This window comes from Ochotona curzoniae, unplaced genomic scaffold, assembly GCF_017591425.1.
Source record: "Ochotona curzoniae isolate NIBS_2020 unplaced genomic scaffold, NIBS_Ocur_1.0 contig_3819, whole genome shotgun sequence".
NCBI classification, from domain to species: domain Eukaryota; kingdom Metazoa; phylum Chordata; class Mammalia; order Lagomorpha; family Ochotonidae; genus Ochotona; species Ochotona curzoniae.
In genome coordinates this window covers 52186067-52213018 of record NW_024466004.1, presented here as the reverse complement: position 1 = coordinate 52213018, position 26952 = coordinate 52186067, and the positions used below count along the sequence as shown (strand labels likewise).

General features: G+C 36.2%; 1 non-coding gene across 1 annotated transcript; it reads left to right on the top strand.

Moving 5' to 3' along the window:
* The first annotated feature begins 23631 nt into the window (after nt 1-23631).
* LOC121158886 lies at nt 23632-23738 on the top strand. The gene has a single exon (XR_005884258.1). It is a non-coding gene; the product is annotated as a U6 spliceosomal RNA (small nuclear RNA).
* The last annotated feature ends 3214 nt before the right edge of the window (nt 23739-26952 follow it).

The window sequence follows — 26952 nt, the reverse complement described above, 5'->3', positions numbered from 1 at the left end:
ATAAGTAAATAAATAAATATGTTTCCAATAAGAATAAAATAAATCTTAATAAAAAGGATTCAATGTGCCTGGGTTAAATATAATTAGTGAATACTAGCATTCATGAAGAAAAAATAATTAGCAGAAATCAAAGATTTCTTAGCTTCCAATATTGTATTATGTACCCCCCCCCCCCTTTTGGACAGTCTACCTTTAAGTAAATGGTCTGATTGTCATACTTCATATATTTAATTACAATTGCTTTATAGCTGCTTATGTTCCAGTTACATACAAATCTTGAAGCTTGAGATATTAGCTTGGTGAATTACTGAATTTTCCATCTAAACAGTGAGTATAGAATATTTTATAAATAAAATATGAATTAAATCAATACAATTTAAAGTCACATTTTAATGCAACAATGAAAGCTTTGACTCTGCTTTCAGTTTTCTCCTTTGTTCTCAAACTTACAAATGTCTAGTTAATGTGGTCCTCTACAATTTATAAAGATCTGCTATTTATCTGGTTAAAACTATCAGAATGTCAGTCAGGGAAATTAAAAGTCATTGTGTCACTTGTCCTTAATCTACTGTCTTCTGCTTTGATGTAAATATTGCATTGCCAGTGAATTAAAAGGAGAGATCATTCTATAATCTTTTTTGCTTAGTGCATAACGGTTTCTTTCTTGTTTTTTTTTTTTACTTACTTAGATGAATGAGAAATGATTTAATTATGTTTCATCTGGAATCTAAAATTAGCTCAAGCCAGCATCTTCTCTTCAAAAGGATAAAAGGAAAATGATGTAATGTTTTGTATGTCACATTTAATTCAGCAAGGATTGTGTAATGACATATCTTGCGATTTTTGTGTTTGAACTTTTGCAAAAGGAAATGGAGCATTAAATGGCCTGTATTTAGTTAATTTTGTTAAACAAGTGAAAAAGTTTATAAATCTACTAAAATATGTGTTTTTCATATTTCATTCTAATATTTTACACCATAATTTTCTCAAACAGACATGATTATTTTTGGTAATTTGAAATGGTGTGTGAAATAAACTGATGCAAACAAATATCAATAAGATAAACCTGGGGCTTATGACCAATTTGAGAAATTGATATCTATGCATATTGTTAGCATATTGATGGAACAAAATGATCCTCCACTGGCAATCATGTGTCCTAACAGTTGAGAGGTCATGTGGAATGCCCACTTGCCATGTCAGAGTGGATTTGAGTCATGATTTCATTCTCAAATTAAATTTACTGCTAATGTGCAGCCTCTAAAACAGTAGTGACGATGCAAAAATGTTAGTCCCTACTACAAAAATGGAACAAATGATTTAAGTACTTTATTTTTGGCCTGGCCAAGCCAAGATTTTTGTGGGCATTTGAGGAATCAATCACCAGACTAAGCTTTTTAGATTTTTTTCTTTTTCCTTGTCTCTTTGCCTTTTGAAATAAATGTGTCAAAAATAAGGGTTTTTGTTTGCTTTGTTTTGCTTTTAGAGTAAATATGTGGTGCCAAACTAACAACAGATTAGACAATACTTGTCTTTTCCTTTTGTAAGATTTATTTTATTTTATATTTGTATAGAAAGTGGACAAATTTTATGTAAATCCCAAACATATTTAGGCACTTTGTTATACTTCCAATTTTATTTTCCTTCCTGCTAGAAGCATCAGCCCCCCACATCCTCTTTCCTTATTTTTTTCCCTAATTTTTACAATAAAAGAACTCTCATTTTATTTCTCAACCACAGGCTTAACAGTCCACCAGGTAAAAATATCAGCACTTAGCAAAACAGATAATAATAACAATGATAATAGTGTAGAAACCTTAGTATTTCTCAGGACCACAAACAAAGACTGTGCACAGTAATCAAATCCTAGAATGTCGGACTTGCTCCTATAAATTGCTTTATACTCTGAGTATTAGTTATCACGGATCAGGGGAAAAAAAACATGTAAAATTTATCATTTTTAAGACTGGGCTATATCTATTGAACATAATTGTTTCTACTTGCATGCATTTAGCTGTGAAACAAGATTTCATCCTTTGTTATGACTGATGAATTTTCAAAGTGTGTATAGATCACATTTTCCTTATCCAGTCAAGAGTTAATAGACATACGCATTCATTCCACTTCATAGTTGTTGTGAATTCAACTGGTATAGACACAGAAGTACAAATAACTCTCTGATAGGCTGCTTTTGTTTTGTCTGAATAAATACCCAGGAGTGGGATGGCTGGACCATACAGCAGATCAATTTCTAGATTTGTCTTAAATGTGGTTCTAATTAAACAGAGTTTAGGATTAAATATTATTGTCAGTTTAAGATAGATACCACACAGCATAATTCCAACTCATTTGTTTAGTAATGTTCAATTCTCAACATTAATTTTTTAATCACTAAAGAGATTGATTACTATAATTAGGCATGCAATATTGAATATTGTGTATAGTGAGTGAAACTTATATAAAAATTTTAAACTTAGCTACTTGATGTTTTCTTAATAAATATTGTGGAAAATGTTTGTTGATGGATTGTCCTAGGGAATTTATGTCTTTTTTTGGTATAACTTGCTTTTCTTGTGATATATGAATGGGAAGAAAAGGAAATAGAATGGTTTGCATCACTATGAGAATGTAGGATCCAAAGTAGAGAAGTCCTTGGGACCCGGAGAGTTCCTTTCATTCTAAATGATGCAAGGACATTTTTCTGACTAAGCTAACTATAGAATCACATGCATTTGTGAGACATACTATTATCCTAATATACCTAAATTATATGATATGTGATATATATAGTGCATGAATAATAGTATCCTAAATTGCTTTTCTTAATTTCCTTCTACAATTTCCATTTGTAAGTGTATAATACAGCGTTAATTCAGGAAATGGACATATACTGATAACGGGTCCTCACATTTTTAGAAGTCTTTGGAATGTCATCATTTCATCTGATGGTTTTGTTTTTCCTCTCATAAAACTTCCTCTGTGGAACCAAGATTGTGAATATAAATATTGATAAATATTTGCTTAATTGATAAGCTGCAAGCATTTTCAAAATGTACAATATTACTTATATTATATTACAAACTACAAATAAATCACAAAAAGCAGCAATTGCTCTTTATATTTGTTATTGTGAATATAGTTCAGATGCTTTCAAGCTACAAGGTCACTAAACACCTACAATGGGAGCAGATATATTTATTTTTAAATAAATCTTTAAAGAAAAAGAAGTCCATATTAGATTTGGAAAGTACAGCCATTGGTTCATCAATATTTATACATTTGTGAAACTAGAACCTGTTTTTCTGAGATTTCTCATTGCCTAATTCTCTAGAGGCAGCCTTCTTTTCTTTTTTTATTCTTTTCTTTTTTATGATTTATTTTATTTTGCTTGGAAAGCCAGATGTACAGAGAGAAGAGATAGAGGAGAAGATCTTGCTTTGGATGATTCACTCCCAAGTGATCAGTGCTGCGCTGATCCGACACCAGGAGCCAGGAGCTTCCTTCAGGTCTTCCAAGCCTGTTCAAGGTCCCAAAGGCTTTGGGCCATCCTCAACTGCTTTGCCAGACCACAAGCAGGGAATTGTACAGAAAGCAGGGATGCTGGATTTAGAACTGGGGCCCATATGTGATCCTGGGGTGTACAAGGCAGGATTTAAGCCACTAGGCCAGCATTCCAGGCCCGCAGTCATATTTTCAATTCAAATTGTTATTGATGTTATATTTCTTTTGAATAAGCTCAGTTGTATAAAACTTTATCATACATTTATGTTTTCCTGTATTCATTTACAATCATGGATTATTATTCAATGCTGACTCTAGTTTAAACTTTCATAATTCATATTCAGTAAAGAGTCACTCAGATTTAATTTTATTACTCTTCGGCATTTTTAATGTCCAGTGTCAAAGCATCTCTAAGAGCCCTCGGGACATTTTCTTGTAACAATGTTGTCAGTGGCTTTTTATCACTTTTCCAGCAGAATTTCTATATATGCCTAATATTTTAAGTCATTTTTATATTTAGGATTATCCAGGAAATAATGTTGTACCATTGAGACCTTTTATTTTCAGTTAGATAAGCAGGAACCTGATCACATGGTACATGGCACATGGATTTGGAATTCTAATCAATCTGCAGCTTCTGATTTATCCTTTTCTAGAAGCTTAAAAGAATGTTTCAAGTAGAGACATAACAGCCACTGAGAGATACAGAGGTTGTAAAAACTGATGAATGGGGCCCGGCGCAGTGGCGCAAGTGGTTAAAGGTCCTCGCCTTGCACGTCCAGGATCCCATATGGGCGCCAGTTCTAATCCCGGCAGCCCCGCTTCCCTTCCAGCTCCCTGCCTCTGGCCTGGGAAAGCAGTCGAGGACGGCCCAAAGCTTTGGGAACCTGCGCCCGCGTGGGAGACCCAGAAGAGGCTCCTGGCTTCAGATCGGCATAGTATCGGCCCGTTGCGCTCACTTGGGGAGTGAATCATCGGACAGAAGATCTTCCTCTCTGTCTCTCCTCTCTGTATATCTGCCTTTCCAATGAAAAAATAATAAAAATAAATCTTTAAAAAAAAAAACTGATGAATGGGTTAGAATAAAATACACTAAAATACCCCCCCCCCACACACACACAGTTACTCACATAAATATTCACACTAACTTAGTAAAATTTCAGGACGCCAAAAACACAGAAAATCTGAAGCTTTCTTTTAGGAAAAGTGTGAAATTCTCCAGACAGCAAATATCATCACAACCTCAATCATTTTCTGAAAAAGCCTTGCTGAGGGCAGCAGTGAAAAATTCTGTGTTCTTTCTGATTGCTTAGAACTACGGATTCCTTACTTGTGTACATTAAACCCATGTAGTGTATTTCATATACTATAGGAAAGTCAGAACTTTTTCTCTCTGGAAGTATGTATATGATTGGATTTGGAAAACTTACAATGTAAAAAGATTCTCAGAAAAATTTCCAAACAGTATTTACTATAGAGATGGAAGATGGAAAATATAATTAGAGAAATAATCGGTACTTATAATTATCTGCAGAAACATTTACAATGAGCATGAATATTAAGACATAGTAAGGTAAGATAAAAAGCAGACACTGAGTAAGACAGCTAGAATCCGAGCTTCCCACTAATTATCTGTGGGGCCTTGGACATTTATTAACTCTTTTTGGCTCATGGTCTTTATTTGTAAAATGGAAATAAATAATGGATGTATTTAGATTGTATTGTATTAAAGAAATTAGTATTTATAGAGTGCTGAGCAATATGCTAGGCAAATATTAAGTATGAGATAAATGTTAACTGTGATTATTTTTATCATAGTAGTTAAAGCATATTTTTAAGATTCATTTTTTTTTATTGGAAAGGCAGATATACAGAGAGGAGGAGAGACAGAGAGGAAGATCTTCCGTCAGATGATTCACTCCCCAAGTCGTCACAATGGCCGGAGCTAACATGATACAAAGTCAGGAGCCAGAATATATCTATATGTACAATATGTATCATATGTGCAATTAACCTAATTGTCCATATGTAAAGAAAATGTCAAACCATGGTAAAATATGCATGCATGTATACACATATACATAGATTTACATATATGCACACATGTATATTTACACGCCTACATATATACATATATCTGCATAAGTGCATATTTTACCATGATTTAACATTTTCTTTACATGTGGACAGTTTGATTGCACATATTAGTTGCTGTGGATCAAGCTGCAATAAGTATGGATGTACAGCTAATGCCCTTGTATGCTGATTTCACTACATTTGGGTAAATATCCAAGCAGGATGGCAGGGAGGGTCCCCGTCCCAGATCTCCACAGAATCTTTATGAAGTCCTCTCTAATGGTTGTACTATTTTATATTGTTTAAATTCCCACAAACATTACATTTGTGCAATATTTCTCACATGATGAATAACATTGATTATTTTTTTTTCAGCTTACAGACATCCTACTAGTTGTAGTAGAATATTTTCTTATCTGCTATGTTTCCACTTTTAACTTGAATTCAGGATGCTTTTCTCAACAACTATTTCCCAGATTAATTTTTGGTCTTCAGAATATTTATGGACCCAGGTAAAGATTATGATTTGGTCATTCTATCTTTTTGCAGTTCCAGGTTCTTTTATTTCACAGGGTCTAACATAATAGAAATTTTTTATTATATGAATTTCCAAAAGCAAATATATGGTACATTTATAATATGTATATATTGTATGTATGTGATATATATATGCTTAACATTCCATTTGCATGCACAAAATTCAGTATTTTATATGCCAAATAATGTGTTTTATTTTTATTGTAGCCCCCTTACAATTTTTCTTTAAATTAGCTTTTAATTGAGTTGTATTTAATCTTTGTTCTCTTTCTCATTCCTAGGTTTCAAGTCATATTAGATTTTGCTTCAAAATCAGGTGATATTCTTTTTGTGCCATTCTTTTGTGATATTTCCCCTTTTAAATGATTAATTTCATTTTGTTATTTTGTTTTCATATTCTAATCAATATTCATTTGTATTAAATGTAATTTACTCATTTAAGTTTTGATTTTCTTTTCAGTGATTTGGAGATACTTATTCGGACCTGTTAAACTTTCAAAACTGCTTGAGTAGGACCCTCAGAGCGTGCCTCACATCGGGGACCTGGAATGGGTGGGAGGCTGGGTGGGGCTTTTCCCTTTGTTTCTCCCCTGATCCCAGATATAGGGAAAAAAATGATGATGTTAGTGTGGAAACAATGATATTACCCACTTTCCTGTAGCCCTTGACTTTTTGTACCCTAATCAACTAAGTAAGGTTATTAAAAAAATAAATAAATTGAAAAAATGCACATTCAATTTGCTATATTTGCATGAAATTTATTCATTATATTTTATTTTTCTGTAATACAGTCCTTCTTACTTGATGTAATGAGAGAAGAAAGGGTAGACTTCAACTCTTCCTGTGAGCTGAGAAGGCCCAACAACCTGCCTTTTTGCTGCTTTACACCAATAGTGTCTCTGGAGGTTTAGAGGAAGAAGAGCTCTAATCTAGACTGACTAGCAATCATGAAAGAATTTTCTAGGACCTCAAGTTGCTCCTTAAAAGAATCTATCCCAGGGTTGGGAGTTTGAAGGAAGATGAGGCAGCGTACCACACTATCTAGCTCTATCCCTGTGTCTTGTGCCTAAGCTATTTTCCCAAATTCATTTTGTGGATTAACTGCCTCACGCTACAGGCAAAATATGTTCTCTAACACAGCAAATATGTCAGAAGAGTTTAGCTTTCCACAATGAACAAGCTCACTGAATAAATGACTTAGAAAATGATGTCTACTTGATGCAAAATATTTCAGTTCATGTTTCTTCTTCAGTAAAACTGAAAGCCAAACTCAGAAAAGAGGCCCCTACTTGCAAATGTATCACCTCAATTAAAACTGGAAACACTAGCTGACTCACGAAGCGCCTGTTTTATGCTGGCAGTGAATCTGAAGTCTTTATGTGCGTGTCAAGCATTGTTTATGCTCTTCAGTTATTATCCAGTCCATGTATCCGGCACAATATAAACAAATGGGTGACAGGAAAGCAGTTAGAAATCTAGTATTTGTTACCCTGTGCTGTGGTTGATTTCCATTTTTCTTGTATTTGCTTATATGGTAAAATATGTGCAGTCTAATGCTGACTTACTTCAGAAGTGATGGCAAGTGACAGGTTTACTTTTTTGAGATAGTGACTTGTTTCCATTTTAACACGTATTTTCCAATTCTCTCTGACTTTTGTGTTGATAAATATGTCTTGTGCGTAGACACTTGCACTCCCTCATTTATTGACAGGGCAAATCAAGCGAGACTTCCCATCCAAGGCTTAAATAAGAAAAAGAGCACTGTTTAATGCAAAAACACAGAGAATTTTAAAAAGAAAAAGAAAAAAAGGTGATGAGTGCCTCTGTCTTAATTCTCCTATTTGCTAGCCATGACTTTATGGCAGGATAATTTAGAGTTTACACTTTTACTTAAAAATCCATGGGTTTGGAGATCATTAAAGTCTATTCACTGGATTTCTTACTGGCTGTGCTGACACTGCATTTGGCGGCGCTCTGCAGTCTGGTGTTATAGCAGTGGTTAAGCAGACGGGGTGGCCTGGGTAGTAGGCCAGTTTACACTCTGGGCATCGTCCCCTCAGGGTTCTTCATCTTGACTCCCTGCACATGTTATAATACTTGACTTCAGGTAACCCAGTCCCCCCAACTCTGATGAACCAAAATCAGAGCCTTATTTCCCAGTGTTATATTCCATTTTAGAACTTTTTGGGGAAACTGGTTTTAATTGAGGCATTTTGATTAGTATGACAGATTTTTTTAATTCAAAAATTCAAAAACTACCTCTGACTTAGGTGATTCTGGTAAATTTAGTAGTTTTATTCAAGCATAGAATGTGAATTCCAGATTCATAAAGTATTAATCAGTAATAAATCAGCTGACAGATTTTTTGTTTGCTTTTCCTTAATGTTGCATGATTATATTGAGCACACTTTCCTGAAACTTATTTATTTAAAGGTTGAAATACAGAAAGACAGAGAGAGATCTTCCTTCCACTATTATACTCCTGTCCTCCACATAGATGACCGCAACAGATCAGGGTGGGCTGGGCGAAACACAGGGTTCAAAGCCTTGTCTAGGCTTTTGCTGTGAACAAAAGGCTTTGTCCTCAGCCATTAAGATGCCCTAGAATGAAAATGAAGCATCTGGCTCATGAACTGGAGCCAACTGGGAGGCTGGTGTTAAAAGCGGCAGCTCCTCCCATTACGCCAGCCCATTGGCCCCTTGTTGAACACGTACTGCAGAGAAGACAACTTTAGCACATCAATTCATATGTTCTGCATACCTATTCCTATAACCTGTTCCTATGAGGGCCTCATGTGCTTTAGGGGGAGACTAATAGCTCAATATTGAAGACAATCAGTCTCAATTCTTTTGCCCTTAAAATAAAGACATTAGACTTGCACATACAAGACCCTCAGTGCTGACTGCACGGCTATCGACCCATTTATTTTTGACCTTTCAATTTTCAATCTCTCTTTCCTCCTCCACTGCTACTCATAGGAAAACTGGAATTTTGAGAAAGGGAATCATTATTACCAGAAATGGAAGAGGAAACAAAATGGTTGTATGTGATCAACCCGCTCCCTTATTCACACAGGAATATATATTGCCAGGAATTATATTCAGTAGAGACTACCCTCTCTGAATTTGAAATCTCATGGGATACAGGTCTTCTATTTATTTATTTTTTCCTGTGAGGAAGTGTGTGGAGCATCAAGTTAAACTGCTGCCTGCAATGCCAGCGTAGGGTTATGGGTGCCAATTCTAATCCAGTTCTGTCCCAGCACATGCTAATGGGGAAGCAGCAGGGATCAGCCCAGCCACTTCTGCCTCTGCTCCCATGTGGGGAATCCGGAAGCAGCTCTTGGGTCCTGGTTTTATTTTTTTGGCCCAGCTCAGACTAACTGTGCCCATTTGATGAGTGAATCAGTGGGTGGGTTCTGTGTCTCTCCCTCACTCTCACTTAGTAATTTTGCCTTTCCAATAAATAAATATTCCTTTTACAATGTAAAGGTATTACACTATGGATTGCTGTGTTAATTAGAGATGTCTTACAACTAGGAAAGAGATTTTATTACCTTGGTAAAGAATCCTGTACAAGTATATTTAGAATCTTTGTTTTCACATAGATTTCTATCAATTAAATCTTTTTGAAACTGTATTTATTTAACTTATTGAGAGGTAGAAAACAATGAAGGGCAAGAAGGAGAAGAGGTAGAGGAGGAGGGGATAGACAAGAAGCAGGAGTGGGGAGAAAAAAAGAAAGAGAAAATAAACGAAAGAGAGCAAAGAGACACCTTCCATCTATTAGTGTACTCCCCAAATACCCCGACAACAGGGTTGGACGAATCTGAAGTCAGGAATTAGGGGGGCGCAGTTCAAACGTGCCATGTCCATGACGGGTACACATCTACTGCCTCGCAGGGTGCACTCTTGGAACTGGGGCTAGAACCAGGATAGGCAGTCCAAGGTGGGATGTGGGAAGTGCCCCTAAGTTATTTTCAAAAACTTATTTATTTATTTAGTATTTGGAGTTAAAGAGACAAGGAGAGAGACAAAGAGAAGGATTTTTCATCTGCTGGTTCACCCCCAGGCAGCTACACCCAAACCAGACGTTCCGTCTGGATCTCCCACACACGGAACAGTGGACCACTCATGTGGCCATCTTCTGATGTTTTTCCCAGGCCATTAGCAGGGAGCCGGATTGGAAGTGGTGTAGGTGTCACGGATGGTAGTTTTACATCCTGTTGTGTAGCACAACCCTGACCCTAAACTATTTTTCAGTTGTCAGAAAACAAGTTATTCATTTATTCAGACTTATTTTTGCCCATAAGATATAATGGAGAATGGGGCGGTAGGGTTGATTAATATTTAAAACCAGAGATGTTACCCTTTCATATGGTGATCTTACATGTCTATTACCTTATTTTTTCTGATTATTGTTTCCTCTGTGTTCTTTTTAATTTTAATTTAATACCTTCATTCATTTTAGTCTTTTGAAGATGGATTCATGTACATCTTGTGCTTTTATTTTTTTAATAGTGGTGCTGTTTATTTTGTCTAATTCCATATCTCTTGGAAAAGCTTGAAATGAATCTTATGATGAAACTTGAGTAACATATTTTCTGTACATTTAAATCAACTTCCCTGTTAATGTTCTATATCATATAGAACCATCATGAAGAAGTGTAATTGTAACTTACTATTTCTACCTTGTATTTCATTATTTTCTATGTTCTCCTAAATTTTTTTCTTTTCAGAATCTGATAGATTATTGACACTACTCAAAGCGTTCATTTGCCCCATTCTCACATTATTGGGTACATTTTTTCTATGCATTCTAAAATATGTTGTTTTCACTGACAGATCTTCAACAAAAATATATTCATCTGTATCCTCAACACATAATCCTTTTACTGCGTGCACCAGGAGTGTCCATGGACCTCATGCTATTTTTTTCTTTCACGCTTCATCTTTTAATGAGCAGAGGTCAGCCCAAGCCTTCTACCTCCCCGCAGCAGCACTCCGGTGTTCTGTGCCTGCCCCCACTCTCTCTCTCCTTTTCTCAGATCCTACCTTGAAGCCCACTAATGTGAATCTACAAGGCTGAGATTCCTGTTTCTGTTTTTGCAGCCTAGTTCTCTGATTATGCTGGGACCAATGTAGCCCTGGAAAATTTGGTGCAAATGCTACGGTTCCTTTGGACAGAAAGTGTGCAAAAACCCTGAAAGAGCACAGCCCCTAGCACTCCCTGCCCACCATGCGCTGCTGTTCTCTAGCTTTCCCCTATGATTCAGCTCGTCTTTCAGTATGCAATGTACAGCTTTCTGTTTCATGCAATAAGTAGTGCTCCTGAAATTGTGGAGCTGTCATGGATAAAACGGTAACAAACTAAATAATTTTGTGGCAGCTCTTCTTACTCTCAAAGCAGCTTCCCCTCAATAAATTGAACTTAAGGTAGGGTGGACAAAAAAAAAAAAATAGAAATCGCATACAGCATGTGTCTTATCTTGGGGACATGATTCTTTTTCATTTATGCACGCTGGTAGTTAGAGAAGAACTGCTAGTTTGTGAATGTGTGCTTTTGCACTTACGTTAGAATTTTTATACTAAATTTTGGTTCAGAATACATGGTGAGTGTGAGGTAACAGTTTAGCCAGATTATAATAATCTTATACTAAAATTTTGGTAAAGCAAACATCAATGGCACACAGATTTGTGTCATGGCTGCTCCACTTCCAACAGCTCCCTGCCTGTTGCCTGGGAAAACATTAGACGATGACCCAAAGCCTTGGGACCCTTCACCCGCATGGGAGATCTGTAAGAAACTCGTAGCTTCTGATCAGTTCAGCTCTGGCCATTGCAGATACGTGGGGAGTGAACCAGTGGATGGAAGATCTTTCTCTCTGTCTCTTCTCTCTGTAATCCACCTTTCCAATAAAAATAAAATAAATATATATATTTTTAAGAATGATTAGACTTTGAGTGTAAATTCTCTTCCTTCCATGGGTAGAGTTGCTGCAAAAGTCCATCTCACTCTGTTAGCCTGTTTACTATAAGAAAATGATAAACTTTGTCTTTTGTTTGTCTTACTGTTTACTCATTTATGCTTTCTGTTCTACTAATTGAGTGAGGATGGAATCTCATGATAAGCTTGCCACAGACTTAAACAAGATGACTTTGGGACATGTGTAACATTTGGTAGGCTTCGATAAATTTTAGTTTATTGGTTATCATGCTACTTTAATATAAAATTTGCTTAGTTATGCATCAAATTATTTTTCCCAAAAATAGCAGGCATACATTTTGACAATATTTCGTATTGGATGATGATGCCTGTTAGATGACTTGATAAAGTGTATCAACTGTGAGTGATTATGGCATTAGGAAAAATTAATCATGCAGTTCTTTTTGAAAAATCATTACAGTGACAGAACTAATTAATTGCTCTATGAATATTCTCTCGCAAACATTGTGAATTTTACATTCACTTAATACTGAAATCTTAGTTTAGTTGTAAGGTTTCTAAAATGTAGTACTGCTATATTGTGAAAAGCAAGGTTACACACAAAAATATTAGGGACAAGAAGTTTACATCCAAACATACAACCTTATAAACTGCTGTCCTTGAGTGTCACTCTGTGAACAAAGACATTTATTTATTGCATTGTGGTGACTCCAGAATATATCCAAAAGAATGAGTCACTGTCCATTTCAGAGAAACTACATGATTTTACTAATGAAGTCCTTTCTCAAATACAAACTCCTGTTTCTGTTGCTGTTTAGAAATTGAAACAAATCAATAACAGACTCAATCTTTCATTCATCCGAATGACAGCATGATGCAAGATATTGTAGCAGGGGGTACAAACAAAACTTAATTGATAATTTTTGACAGTCTATTTGAACCATAAGTAATTATCATTAAATTTATAATCAATAGGCTTGCTTCGCATTATTTGCCACCATTTTCTGAAAATAATTGCATCTCTTTACAAAAAGAAAGAACTGTCCTTGCTAAGGTTTACAAAAATAACATGAAACCAGATTTTGGAATGTGTTTTTCAGTTGGGCATTATTTCTCCACAATTCCTTTTCTACAATTTTAAAGTATGAGCTACAATTCAGTCATTAGAGCTCTTTCTGGTTGCACTATATTTTATAATGCTATAGGATGCTAAAAAGACTTGTGCACTTTTAATTTTGAGGTGAGTTATAAAATCTAAGTATACGTTGTACAGATCCTAGTGTAAAGGCATCTGGAAGGCCCTGTTTAACTGATTTCTCTGTGTGTGCATTTAGGAGTGGACGCAGAGATACACATGTGACCAGAGAGCTTATGTAATGAAACTAATGAAACTAGTGTTAATTGATTGAAATCATCTTTTGTACCTTTGAAATTCAAAGCAAGAAATGTTCTTTGGATAGGGGCATATCTGAGGTGGTACTGGGAAGCAAAAGAACTATTTGGGAAATTCTTACTGTTGAGTAAGGTTATGGTTGTTACCTCCTGACAGCATAGAAGACTGTATGAGATTAAAAACCCTACTATACATTCAGGAAGCAGCTCTGATTTGCATGAACATGGTATCCATTTTGTGACTTCACTGTGTCTTTCTTTAGTCACTGGGATCCAGATTTTTAAAAAAGTCCTCTAATCACTGTGGTCATACTAGCAGTGTCAGCCTCTGAAGCAGTCGGGGCTGGGAAGATAAGCAAGGGTTTTTCAGTCCTCTGCTTTACCACCATCATGTTGGAACGTAACAAGTCAAGGTCTTTCTGTGGAGTTGACATGTGTAAAAAAAAAAATAGACTTGCAGGTTGAACAGTGAATAGAGCCAGTATGTCTTCAGGTAACTTCGATTCCAGATAATGAAAAGCTGCATGTGTAGTTTATATCATGCTGGTTGCAGTGTGCTAGGTTCTTCCATTATGTTGTCTTTAGCATTGACTTCAAACAGTATCGTCAGAAATAATATTTCATTTCATTTTGTTTATGAATGATAAGCCAACCAAATAAGTCTGACGTGATAACAAAAACATAACCAAAATCCTACACTTTTTAACAAATTAGATTTTTAACAATTTAGAGGTAACTTCAGTACAAATCTGTATTACACTTAGAATACAATTCATTGAATTCAAACAAATTTACAGTACAATATTCAAGAAAACACATGAAATGAAATGAAAATAAGGTCCGCTATAATACAGGTACCCGTGACACAGTAACTATACAAACATTCTCACTAATGAGTGTGCGACTCTGACTCAAACCTCAAGCTATTGACTTCCTGAACTCTGTTGGCTTTAAAACAAGGCTAGATTTTAAAATAGTAATGACTATTCTAATGTAATATTCAATTGATCATTGAATACTCATTGTTATTTCCTTAATATCCAGAGTAATACAGTAATATCAATACTAAAACCAAATGCCAAAAATTTATAGGAAACATAGCAATTGCAATATTACAAATAGTTACTTCCTCATTGTAAAAAAAAAAAATTGTGTTTCAAGATTCCAGAGACACCTGAAGCCATGATTACTATCAACTGATATACATATATATATATATGTGTGTGTGTGTGTTTGTGGGTATGTGTAATTTTCCCTGTGCATATACACCTGTTATAAGGTATAATTTATAAAGGAAGCATAGCAGAACAGTAACAAAGTAAATGATAAACTCGACTATTAAAAATCTGCTGTTTTATTCTTGCATTTTAGGGTTTCTAAATAAACAAAATGGTGATTAGAACATAAATTGATCTGAAAACTGGAAGGGCTTAGAAACTGAACTATGGTGCCCGACACAGTAGCCTAGCAGCTAAAGTCCTCGTCTTGAACGCTACAGAATCCCATATGGGCATCAGTTCTAATCCCAGCAACCCTGCTTCCCATCCAGTTCCCTACCTGTGGCCTGGGAAAGCAGTCAAGGACGGCCAAAGCCTTGGGACCCTGCACCAGCGTGGGACACCTGGAGGAGTCTCCCAGCTCCTAGCTTCAGATCATTTTAGCTGCAGCAGTAGTGGCCGCTTGGGAGTGAATCATTGGATAAAAGATCTTCCTCTCTATCTCTCCTCCTCTCTGTATATTTGACTTTCCCATAAAAATAAAAATATTTAAAAAAAGAGGATTCTCTCATTACAAGTTTACAGGTCAATCTTGTTTAGTTTAACCCCAAGTGATTTGACTGTCACCATAAATCAGTTTTAGAACATTTTTTCTCATAGTCATTTTTATATCCATTTTCTACTTCAGCATTATCTGCAGGAAATTCCAGTGCTGTTTGTAAATTTCTTTTTCTGTAACTTTACATGAATGAACAAAACAGTATAATAAATGGCCACTGATTTGCTTCCTTCTCTCAGTGAATCCTTCTGAAGGCTAGCCGTGCTGTGGCGGCTGGTAGCGATTTGCTTCGTCGCCAGCACTGAGCTGCATTCCATCGAGTGCTCCAATTATAAATTGCCTATCCTAAAAAAACTGCATATTAAGGCTGACAATGTGTGGCTATTGAGAATAATGTTACTAAGGATCATATGAGTAATCCAATTTGTGTGAGCATATTTCTGTTTGTCTTTTAAACAATATCTGTGTATTTTTATCCATCTATTTATGGTAGATAAATAGATAGAGATGTTCCATAAAGGCATGGGATTATGAAGAGCCCATGGCTGTTTCATGTTTAAGTGTGGAGAAACAAGATGTTTGTCTCTGTAACTATGCTATATTATATCCCCAATAAAAAAATTTTAAGCGTCCTTATGTTTTATTTCTTCAGTATTTTATATTTTCTGTATTATTATTGCCAACCAAACAAGTAGGAGATATCATAACATATTGGTTTTCATTCACATTTTTTCTGATGAATAGTGAAGTTTTTCATATTTTGACGTACTGGTTAGTTATTTGTATACCTTTGTTTTTAAGATTTATTTATTTTTATTGCAAAGTCAGATATATGTAGAGAGAAGGAGAGACAGAGAGAAATATCTTCGGTCTGATGGTTCACTCCCCAAGTGACTGCAAAGGCCCGTGCTGCGCCAATCTGAAGCCAGGTGCCAGGAACTCCCTCTAGGTCTCTCACGCGGATACAGGGTCCCGAAGCTTTGGGCTGTCATCGACTGCTTTCTCAGGCCACAAGCAGGGGACTGAATGGGAAGCAGGACTGCCTGCATTAGAACCAGCTCCCATATGGGTTCCTGGTGTGTTCAAGGCAAGGACTTTAGACCCTGCATACCTTTTTAAAGATTCATACTTGTTTGCAGTTTCTTTTTTTTTTTAATTGCTGTATTATAACCATTCTTCAAACTCTAAATATGAATCTTTCATAAGATAATAATTGTAAACTAGGAGTTCTACATCATAAATTATAAAAATTGAAGATTTTTAAAAATAGAAGGCTTGGGTCTGGTGTGACAGTTCAGTGACTAACCCCTCACTTGCCAGTGCCAGAATCCCATACAAGTGCTTGTTCGTGTCCAAGGTGCCCCAATTCCCATTCAGTTCCCATTCAGTTGTAGCCGGGGAGGGCAGGAAAAGCAAGCCTTGGGAGCCTGGACTCATGTGGGAACCTGAGGCTCTTGCCTCCTGGCTTAGAATCAGCTCAGCTCTAGCCATCGTGGCCATTTGGGGAGGGAGTCAGCAGATGGAAGTTCTTTCTCTCTCTCCTCTCTGTAAATCTGTTTTTCCAAAAAAAAATTAATTAAAAAAAATGACAAACCTTCCAAACCTTCCATCCGCACTTCTTAAGAAGTTAGATATGATTGACCTACCAGTGTAAATGTAAACATTTGTATGTTGATCTGTTGTTCTTACCTGATATATTTTGCCCTAAATATCTGAATTGTAATATGAAATTACAAACTTAAATATGTTTATGGGAAGTGCTTGACATTTAGAACTTAAACACTTATTATTTGAATACATATAGGCTTGCTTGTTTGTAAATTTTTCAACATGTATTACGGAATTATGGCTTAGAAAACATTTGCAAGTTTTCTTGTTTCAAGTTGTTTAAAAGGAATGCAGTTGAATATTCCACCACGCGTGGGCTACATTGTTGTCTTTTTAAGTGTATATTCAGGCAAGATTATATGCTGGCTGGAAAATTGCTGGAGTTTCCATTAAGCATTTGTTGTTACAACAACTGCTTACTCATTTTCCCCTAAATTTGTATGCTTTTACTATTATGTTAATTTTCCTCCTAATGGGAAATATATTAGCTTTGCTTTTCTTGTGTATTCTGTTTAGAATTTTTATAGTGCTCAGTGTGTATGCATTTTAATTTTCTTTTTGTAAAGTGGTTTTATAAATAAAGCATTGAATATGATTTGTTTCAAGCATAACTTCAATGGATTAAATGTAACATTACTGAAATTGTTCTTAATAATGGATATAGGGTACTGATAACTTGGTATTATCTGTAGGGTTCCCAATGTTAAGACTTACATAATATTTTCTTCAATTTTAGATTTGCTTATGTATAGTAGGAAAAAATACATGTATATTATAAAATGAATAAACTGTGTAATTCTGAGCTATTTAGATCATCTGGGATATGATTTTCCTTCCTATCAGAGTGGAAGGTGACTAGGCTAGAAGCAATGTGTCTTAATTACAATTCATGAGGAAGGGCAAATTTATGGAAACAAAGAATCAGCCTTCCCCTTGACTTAGCTTTGGTTTTCCTTTACTGGACTCCAGGCAGGCTCCCCAAAGCCCTGTCCAGACCCAGACTCTCAGATGCCCTTCGTATATAAGAACTATCACTCTTCACAAATCATGTGACCCACCACTCACACTAAGATTCAAAGCTTCACCTCTAATAAAATCTCAGCCCCTTGAGATACCTATTTGAGAATGCTGCAAGAATTTACTGTTCCAGCCCAAACCTATAACCCCCGGCGTGTTTTATCATCCAAATATTATTTTAGACAATACACAAATGTCAATATTCCCTCTTACCATCTATAAATACCTTCTCCCATCTTGTCATATCCTGTTAAAAACTAGAGAACCATCCTTTTTGAAATGCACCTTGGAAGAAAGGCAGAATTCCTCTTTTCAAATCTTCGGAGGGTAGGAGTCAAGCTTCCCCTGCAGCAGTTAGCACGTATGTGGCCCAGTCTCACTGACCCATCTTTCATTGTATGACACAGTTTCATAGGCTCTGGGATTCTCCCAAGCCATTCCCTCATATTGAATTCCTCCATATTGTTACAATAGTACAGTTCATAACCGGTCCTGATTCCTTCATTGCAGGCATGGACGATGCAGAGTCCAGCATTTTATTGTCCAGATAAATTCAACAGTTTCATTCGATACCATCCTTGGTCTGAAAGTAGAGCTGGCAGAATGTCATCCCCTCTAATGAAAAGCCACAATACAACTTCAACAACAGGAAGAAGCACAGAAATTTACAACATCATGAAGTTAATTGACATGGTACTGAGTGACCAATATGTTAGAAAATGCAAGTTCTTAACCACATTGTGTAACTACTTCATTGACACGTCAGTAAGGTATTGAAGATTTCTCTACACATCCCTCCCTAAAATTGTTCTGCTCCTCAATCATTAACATATGGCTTGTTAGAGTTATAAGGCTGTTTCAACTATCCTAAAATTTGTGAGGTTCAATAAAAATCATGTTTGAATACTATAAGCTGCTAAATATAAACATGAAAATAGATACGAGACAGCTGAATAGTACCCTATAACTATTTTAAGGTTTATAGCAGCCAGTTGCATATGACCCATCTGTTTCAACTCCATATTTACCTTCCTTCAGTTTTTTACTTTTATCACATCCTGGGGTAATACAAAATAAAACAAAACAAAATACCTTCCAGCCTCCCATTTCAATAGAGTTGAGCTCAATTCATCCCAAAGTCTTGGTCTTCTAATCAGTACTCTGAGCAAAACCTTTCTAAACATTTTTAACAAGGGTTTAGGAAATCACTTCTTGGATAATGGGAACCTCAGTCAGCCTTGACTACCTTCGGGATCTGTATTTTAGTCAATTATACAGAAGTTGTTGTCAGTTTTCCCACTTATGGCCATACCTCAACCTCTTGGGTTAAGATACTTTTCACTGTTAAGGAGATTACCAGGAGAGCTTATCCTTGCAAAATGCCTGTTTTTGCGGATTCACAAACAGATCTCAATGAGACACAGGGCATGCTCCCTCATTCCTTACCACTCCTGCCCCTGATTGGTTCACAGCTGAAACCCTGGCAGCCATGCTGTTTTTCTAAATATGAAATATTTTAATGCATATTCCTGATTCAAGATGTATGTGCTTCTTTTTCGTCTTTCTGGAGTGTTTTGCTCCAAAAATCTCAACAGCTTTTATAGCTTCTGTCTTTAGGTATAGTGAATTTTTTTTTCTTCCTGAATCACCTATACCTAAAGTAATCCCTTCTTGTTATTTATCATTGTTCCTTGTTTTTATTGTTAAAATTGCAATTCCGTCCTGATTAACTCCTTTTGCCATTCTAAAGTGAGGCTATCTGTGGGTCACCTTCATCCAGATCGCTAGAATTCTACACTAACACACCGCTTAGTTACAGTGATCTTCACCGAGCAGCAGTGATCTTGAGCTTGGAGTGGTAAGTATACTCAGAACACAACGGGCCTCATCAATGTTTAAGATCAACATTAGAGGGCAATATTGCAAATCTAGTGGTCTAAGAGATGGATACCAAACATAATTTCTAAAATCAATGTTCATGACAGGTTTAGTTGAGAAGGGGCTCGGTGGGCACTGTCCCAGTGAGCCAGATTGTGAGGTCCTTCTTCTATCATATTTGGTTAGTTTACAATGCCCAGTAGGGATCACGATGAGCTCTTGTGTCCTGCTGGGTCTCAGTTAAATTAGTGAGTCATTTTTTAATAAACAGTGCCAACAATAAAGCACTGGGACTTGTTCTTTCATGCAGTCTTTCATTGGATTCTCATTTATCTTGAGTCTAATATTGTGCCCAACTGTGCATTATTTGACTTAATATTGTAAGGAAAATTAATTAAGTATCAGATTCTCAAGCATTGCTAAGGCCATAAAACGTAGAAAGAGTGCTTAAAGCTGCTCTTTTATTACATTAAAGCTTATGATGATTTTATTTATTTTCGGTCTCCTCCGACTTGTCCAAAGTGGTGGTCTATGATGCTGGTAGGACATTAGCAATACATGACATCTATGCAAGCTTGCTGCAATTGGGAACTCAAAAATGCATGTGATCCTGAGGCTGAACCTTGACTTAATGCTGTCATGGTTAAAGTTCATTGTTTTAACTGTAATTCTGCTGTCTTATTTAGTTTTCCAGTACGAGCGTTATGACATCCGTTATTTTTCCTTCACATTGTTCTAGATGTAATAAGGCTCAGAGAGATATTTGAAACTCTTTGAAAAATGTAGGCCAGCTCTTATGGTAAAAATAATGTAACTATTTTCTGTGATTTTTGGTTTTGTATGGCAATTTTGTATGGCTTTATTCAAGCTAACCCTATGTTTTAGCTAACTTGGATTAATTGGTAATTATCTAATTTATAAATATGAATCGATGAAAAATAAAATTTGTGAACATAACTTTGGGGATCAAAGCTTATTTATTCTAAGACTTTAATTTGATTAGAAACTTTTAGGACATCACTACCAATAACATTTTTTGATGCATTTAGATTTTAATATGCAGAGGTACATCCAAACATTAAAGAAAATAAAGTTAAGGATTCATTTATTTTGACACAAAACCACCTTGGATTGGACACATAAATTGTTCATATAGTAATTTCCACTAAATTTCAACAGTTGTTTACTTCTATTTTCTTTAAAAAAAGAGAGAGAGAGAGAATCTTCCATTGATTGGTTTACTCCCCAAATGCTCCTAACTGTCCTGGCTGGATGAAGACAGGAGCAAGGAGCTCTGTCATGTTTTCTCAGGGCATAGCAGGGATCCAGGTAATCAAGATCTCACCTGCTGCTTCCCAGGATTCATGATCAGAAAGCTGGATGGAAACCAGAACAGCCAGTGCTCAAATCTGGTACTGCAGTATTGGATGCAGGTCACACATGGCGGCGTAGCCCACCGTGTCACAATATGTGCTCTCTGAGTTTTATGAATATTTGTTACACGTGCAGAAGTAAATATTTTAAAATGACACTAAATATTTTGTATTAAATGTTTGGATAGCTAAAAAGAATCTGTTCTTTTGATAAGATATTAATAGATGAGTGACACTTAGAAAACACGGGCAGATCATTAAAAACAAGTCATTGTAGATTATTTCAAATGGAACGTGAAATATTTATAAGGTTTCATTTTTCCCCCAAAGCTATGTGCTCTGCTGCATATTTTAGGTACCTATTTTAGGTAGCATAACTTTTCTTTCTATACACTAATAATATTATTATAATTTTGTTTCAAATAGCAATCATAAAGGGGAAATAGCTAGTTAATTTGATGTATGATGTATGGTGAATGCTACTTTGTTTGCAATTAATGAGGCGTGTTGTAGTAAACTTAAAACTCTGGACTGCTATAAAACTAGTTGCTGTTTACTTGCATGATGCTTTTTGACATGACTTTGGTTTCACTGCACGTATTTTTTATGAGTACTTAGGAAATGGCAGTGTAGATGATGCTCGACAGTGGAGAAGCCTACCCTGAGCGTTATTTGTTGTACATGCAGTAGGCACGTATTTATTTTGGGAATAATCTAGAAATGACTGCAACTGGCAGTCTTTATTGTTTAATTCACTTTCATTTGAAATATGAATACGAAACATTTTGATACTTCTTCTAGAAACCTTAGGGAAATAGGATTAAGAATATTCGAAAGCAAAACAGACAGAAACAGGGCCAATACTTACCATTTATGATGTTGAAACTTTATTTCCGATTCACTAATAATGCACTCATTAAAGTAAATAATGACAATCCAGGAGCAAATGTTCTCAGTCTGTTGCATTTATAATCATCTAGGTAAATTTGTAAAGACTGCCAGAACATTAGCTAAATCCCAAGCATATCATGTTTGTGCCGAAGACTCCAGGAAAAAGAAAAGAGTGCTAAGAAAAGGCATTTGCATCATATTAATTAAATACAAAAGCAGAGGGTTAGTTACAGGGCTTGATCAGAGGCAATGAGAAAGTCAAAGACTGTCTGACTTCACATAATTAATATTTGTTAGGTATTAAAAGGATTGGAAGAAAAAAAATTCAGATTTAAGTTAAATAATTTGGTCCCGGCATCATTAAAAGTAAGCTCCCACCTGTTTCTAATTTTCTTGTTGATTACAAAGGTTATTGGTTGTTTGAACAGTAAGGAATTAAGGAGCTTTCAGAAGAATGTGCAACTGAAAGCTCAAGGAAGGTGTGCTGTCTGTTAATGAGTGACGTTGATCAGCATGCCGTTACAGTCTCTGATAAACACGTATCACTATCTTTCAGTCCACAAGGGCACTCATTTGTGTGTGCAAGGCAGCAGCATAAATCCATGATTTAAAATTGTACCAAGAACTTCAATGACCTGTATAAAAAGACATCATATTTTGTAAGTCTTGACCTAATGATTTTAAAGATAGAGTATAAAATTCTACCAAATTCCACAAATCTCATTAAAATTTATATTCAATTATATTAGCCATGTTCTGATATAAATAGTCCTGTTCCTTTTGTACACAAATTTCCACACTTTTTTGAGAACAGAAAAATAATAGCTATCAAATTGAGTATTAACAACGAACTAGACATTCTTTATACATAAGTCCCATTGATAATCCCAGAAAACCCTACCTGTACGGGATCATTGTCCTAAAGTTATAGATGAGAAACCAAGTCTTCATCCTGTCTCAGGTGAAGAACTCAGGATTAATATGAATAGTTTTAGCTTTGATAGTCCATCAGTGTTCCTGTCCCTAGGATACTTAAAAGGACAATTTGAACTTGGAGAAACCTAGGACTGAGACCTAAAAAATTTATTTTGCAGGTTTTTATGAATGCCTGCTCCTTCATAGGGTTTTATTGCTTGTAATTTTGAAAAGATCAACCGTGACTGCTATGTCACCTCCAATGGAGAGTTGGTATTATTCCCCAATGCAGAAAGCAATAACAAAAATGTAAATTTTTCATCCACCACTATATATATATTCAGATACTAATTGATGGTCCTGAATTTTTGATTTCTAGAGAAATTCTGTGTTAATACTATGTAATATATCCAATAATAATATGTACTGGATGACTTTGAAAAAATGATGCTTAATCAATGTTTAATCCTTATAATAAAGGTTTAATTCTTAATGATAGAGTTAGAGACAGACACTTAAGTCAGGAGCCAGCAGGTGGCAAGCAGCACTGTCCAAGTGGCCCAACCACTGCTTTGCTTTGCTTTGCTTTGCTTGGCTTTTCTTTTCCTTTTTTTGCATTACTCTGAAATAGATATACTTATTTCTCTTTGAATTACACTTTAAATTTTCACCTATATATTTGTAAAGATTTATTTTTTTTTATTTTTATTAGAAAGGCGGGCACTCACTTTGGCAGCACATATGCTAAAATTAGAATGATACAGAGAGGATTATCATGGACCTTGCGCAAGGATGACATGCAAATTCATGAAGTGTTCCATATTTTTCTTAGAAAAATGGGGAAAAAAAGACAGATTTACAGAGAAAAGGAGATACAGAGAGAAAGATCTTTTGCACTCTGGTTTGATCCCTGTGTGGCTACAACCTCCCATGCTGCATGGATCCAAAGCCAGGAGCCAAGAGACCTTCCTGAGTCCCAAGGCTTTGGGCCTTTTTCTGCTGCTTTCTCCAAGCCACAGGCAGGGGCTGGATGGGAAGATGGGCAGCCAGGACATGAAGGGGCTCCCATATGGGATCCCATATAGGACCCCAATGCAAGCAAATCTAGGACTTCAGCCACTATGTTATTGTGCTGGACCCATTTTATTTTTTTATGACAAATACATGTAAATGTAGCTATGTTCACCAATATATCTTTTCAATATTTCTGTGATTATCCATAATCTTACATATTGTTATGGTGTCTTTGGTTCAACATTCGGAAATCCATAAATGTTATAAACCATATCCAAAAACTGCAAAACAAGAACCACATAATAGTTTCAATAGATGCAGAAAAAGCTTTCGACAAAATCCAACACCTCTTCATGCTAAAAACTCTAGCCAAAGTAGGCATAGATGGGAAAATCCACAACATAATCAAAGCAATTTATGAAAAACCCAACGCCAGTATCATACTGAATGGAGAAAAGCTAGAACCCTTCCCACTGAGATCTGGAACAAGACAAGGGTGCCCGCTATTACCACTGCTATTCAACATAGTCCTAGAGGTACTTGCAGAGGCCATAAGACAAGAAAAAGAAATCAAAGGCATACGTATAGGAAACGAAGAAGTCAAGCTTTCACTATATGCAGATGACATAATCCTATACATAGAAAAACCAGGAGACTCAATACAGAAACTGCTAGAACTTATACGAGAGTTTGGCAGAGTGGCGGGGTACAAAATTAACGAACGAAAATCAACAGCCATAGTGTACGCAAATAACACCAAGATGGAAGAAGATCTAACCAACAGGATACCATTCAAAATAGCAGAGAGAAGTATGAAGTATTTGGGAATAAATCTAACCAAAAGCGTAGGAGACCTATTCGAAGAAAACTACAAACTATTTAAAAAGGAAATTGAACAAAACCTCAAAAGATGGAATAACATCCCGTGCTCCTGGATAGGCAAAATCAATATCATTAAAATGTCTATACTACCACAAGCAATATACATTTTCAACGCAATTCCAATCAAATTGCCCAAAACATTCTTCACGGAACTGGATACAATGATTCAAAAGTTCATCTGGAAACACAAAAAACCACAAATAGCTAGAACCATCCTGAAAAATAAGAAGTTAGCAGGGGGAATCACAATCCCGGACCTCTGGACATACTATAGAGCAGTGGTTATCAAAACAGCCTGGTACTGGCACAAAGACAGAAAGGAAGATCAATGGAATAGAATAGAAGCACCAAAAGGGAACCCACACAAATACAGCCAATTAATCTTTGACAAAAAGACCAATGACAGCTCAAGCAAGTGGGAAGGCCTCTTTAGTAAATGTTGTTGGGACAACTGGCTGATAGCCTGTAGAAACAAAAAAATAGACCCACATCTATCACCATACACTAAGATCCAATCTACATGGATAAAAGACCTAAACCTACATCCAGAAACCTTCAAACTCTTGCAAGAAAATGTAGGAAATACCCTGCAAGACCTAGGAGTAGGTCCCGACTTTCTAAGAAGGACACCAAAAGCAATAGCAGTTGAGAACAGAATAAACAAATGGGACCTCATCAAACTAAGAAGCTTCTGTACAGCAAGGGAAACAATCAACAAAGTAAAAAAGCAACCCACAGTGTGGGAGAAGATCTTTGCACACGATATAGGCGATAGGGGGCTAATTTCCAGGATATACAAAGAACTTCAAAACAACCAAAAAACCAAAACAAACAAGCCACTCAAGGAATGGGCACGGGAAATGGGCAAACATTTCACAAAGGAACAAGTCCAAACGGCAAACAAACATATGAAAAAATGTTCCAGCTCCCTGGCAATAAGGGAAATCCAAATTAAAACATCGATGAGGTACCACCTAACACCAGTAAGATTGGCCCACATAAACAAGAACACCAACGACGCCTGCTGGCGAGGATGCGGGGAAAAGGGAACCCTACTCCACTGCTGGTGGAGCTGCAAATTGGTACAGCCTTTATGGAAATCAGTCTGGAGAACACTCAAACAACTCAAAATCTGCATACCATATGACCCAGCAATAGCACTCCTAGGAATATATCCAAAACACCTGTTTTACGACAAACCAACATGCATCCCTATGTTCATTGCAGCACAATCAGTAATTGCAAAAACATGGAAGCAACCGAAATGCCCATCAGCAGAAGATTGGATAAGAAAACTATGGTTCATCTACTCCATGGAATACTACTCAGCTATTAAAAAAAACAAAATGCAGTTCTTTGTGGCTAAATGGGCACAACTGGAAACTATAATGCTAAGGGAAATGAGCGAATCCCAAAAGATTAGATACCACATGTTTGCCTTGATTTAACCTGTAATTTTTTGTTTGGTTGTTTGTTATTTTTTGAACCTGTCATTGATACTGTCTCAACCCAGATGTTTCGAAGAATGGAACTTGCATTACTTTTAACATATTGTTTACCCAATACTATGTCAATTAATTCCATAATGTTGTATATTGATACTGAGGCCTTGTTGGGGCTTTTAACTGACCGGATCTTTACTCTGTTAGACCTATCTTCAGACCATAGAAGGTCTCCCCAAGAGGCCACTGAACTTATCTGGACAATAAGACGCCGAACTTTATGCTAGGCATGTGTTTGCAAGCAATGAATCTCAACTGAACTTGAACTATGGTTATGCAACAAGGTGGAGGAATCCACCATGGGGGGAGGGGTATGAGAGGGGTGGGGGGAATCCCCAGCGCCTATAAAACTGTACTACATAATACAATGTAAGCAACAACAACAACAAAAAAAAAACACATCTAATTGAATTCATTACTTTCTGTTTCCTCTTTTTTTTTTTTTTTTTTTTTTTTTGAGTTGTGGACAGATTTCAATCTTGTTTAGTGTTAAGCTCTGTAGAGCCCTGCTCTTGCTCTTTCTGGGGTGGAAGTGGGGTCAGACCTGATTCTCTCTTCCAATCTGTGGCTTTCTCAGCCGTCACAGGACTGTAGGAGAGGCCCTGAACAGTTCCCAGCACATGTCTTCTAGTACCATAACCCA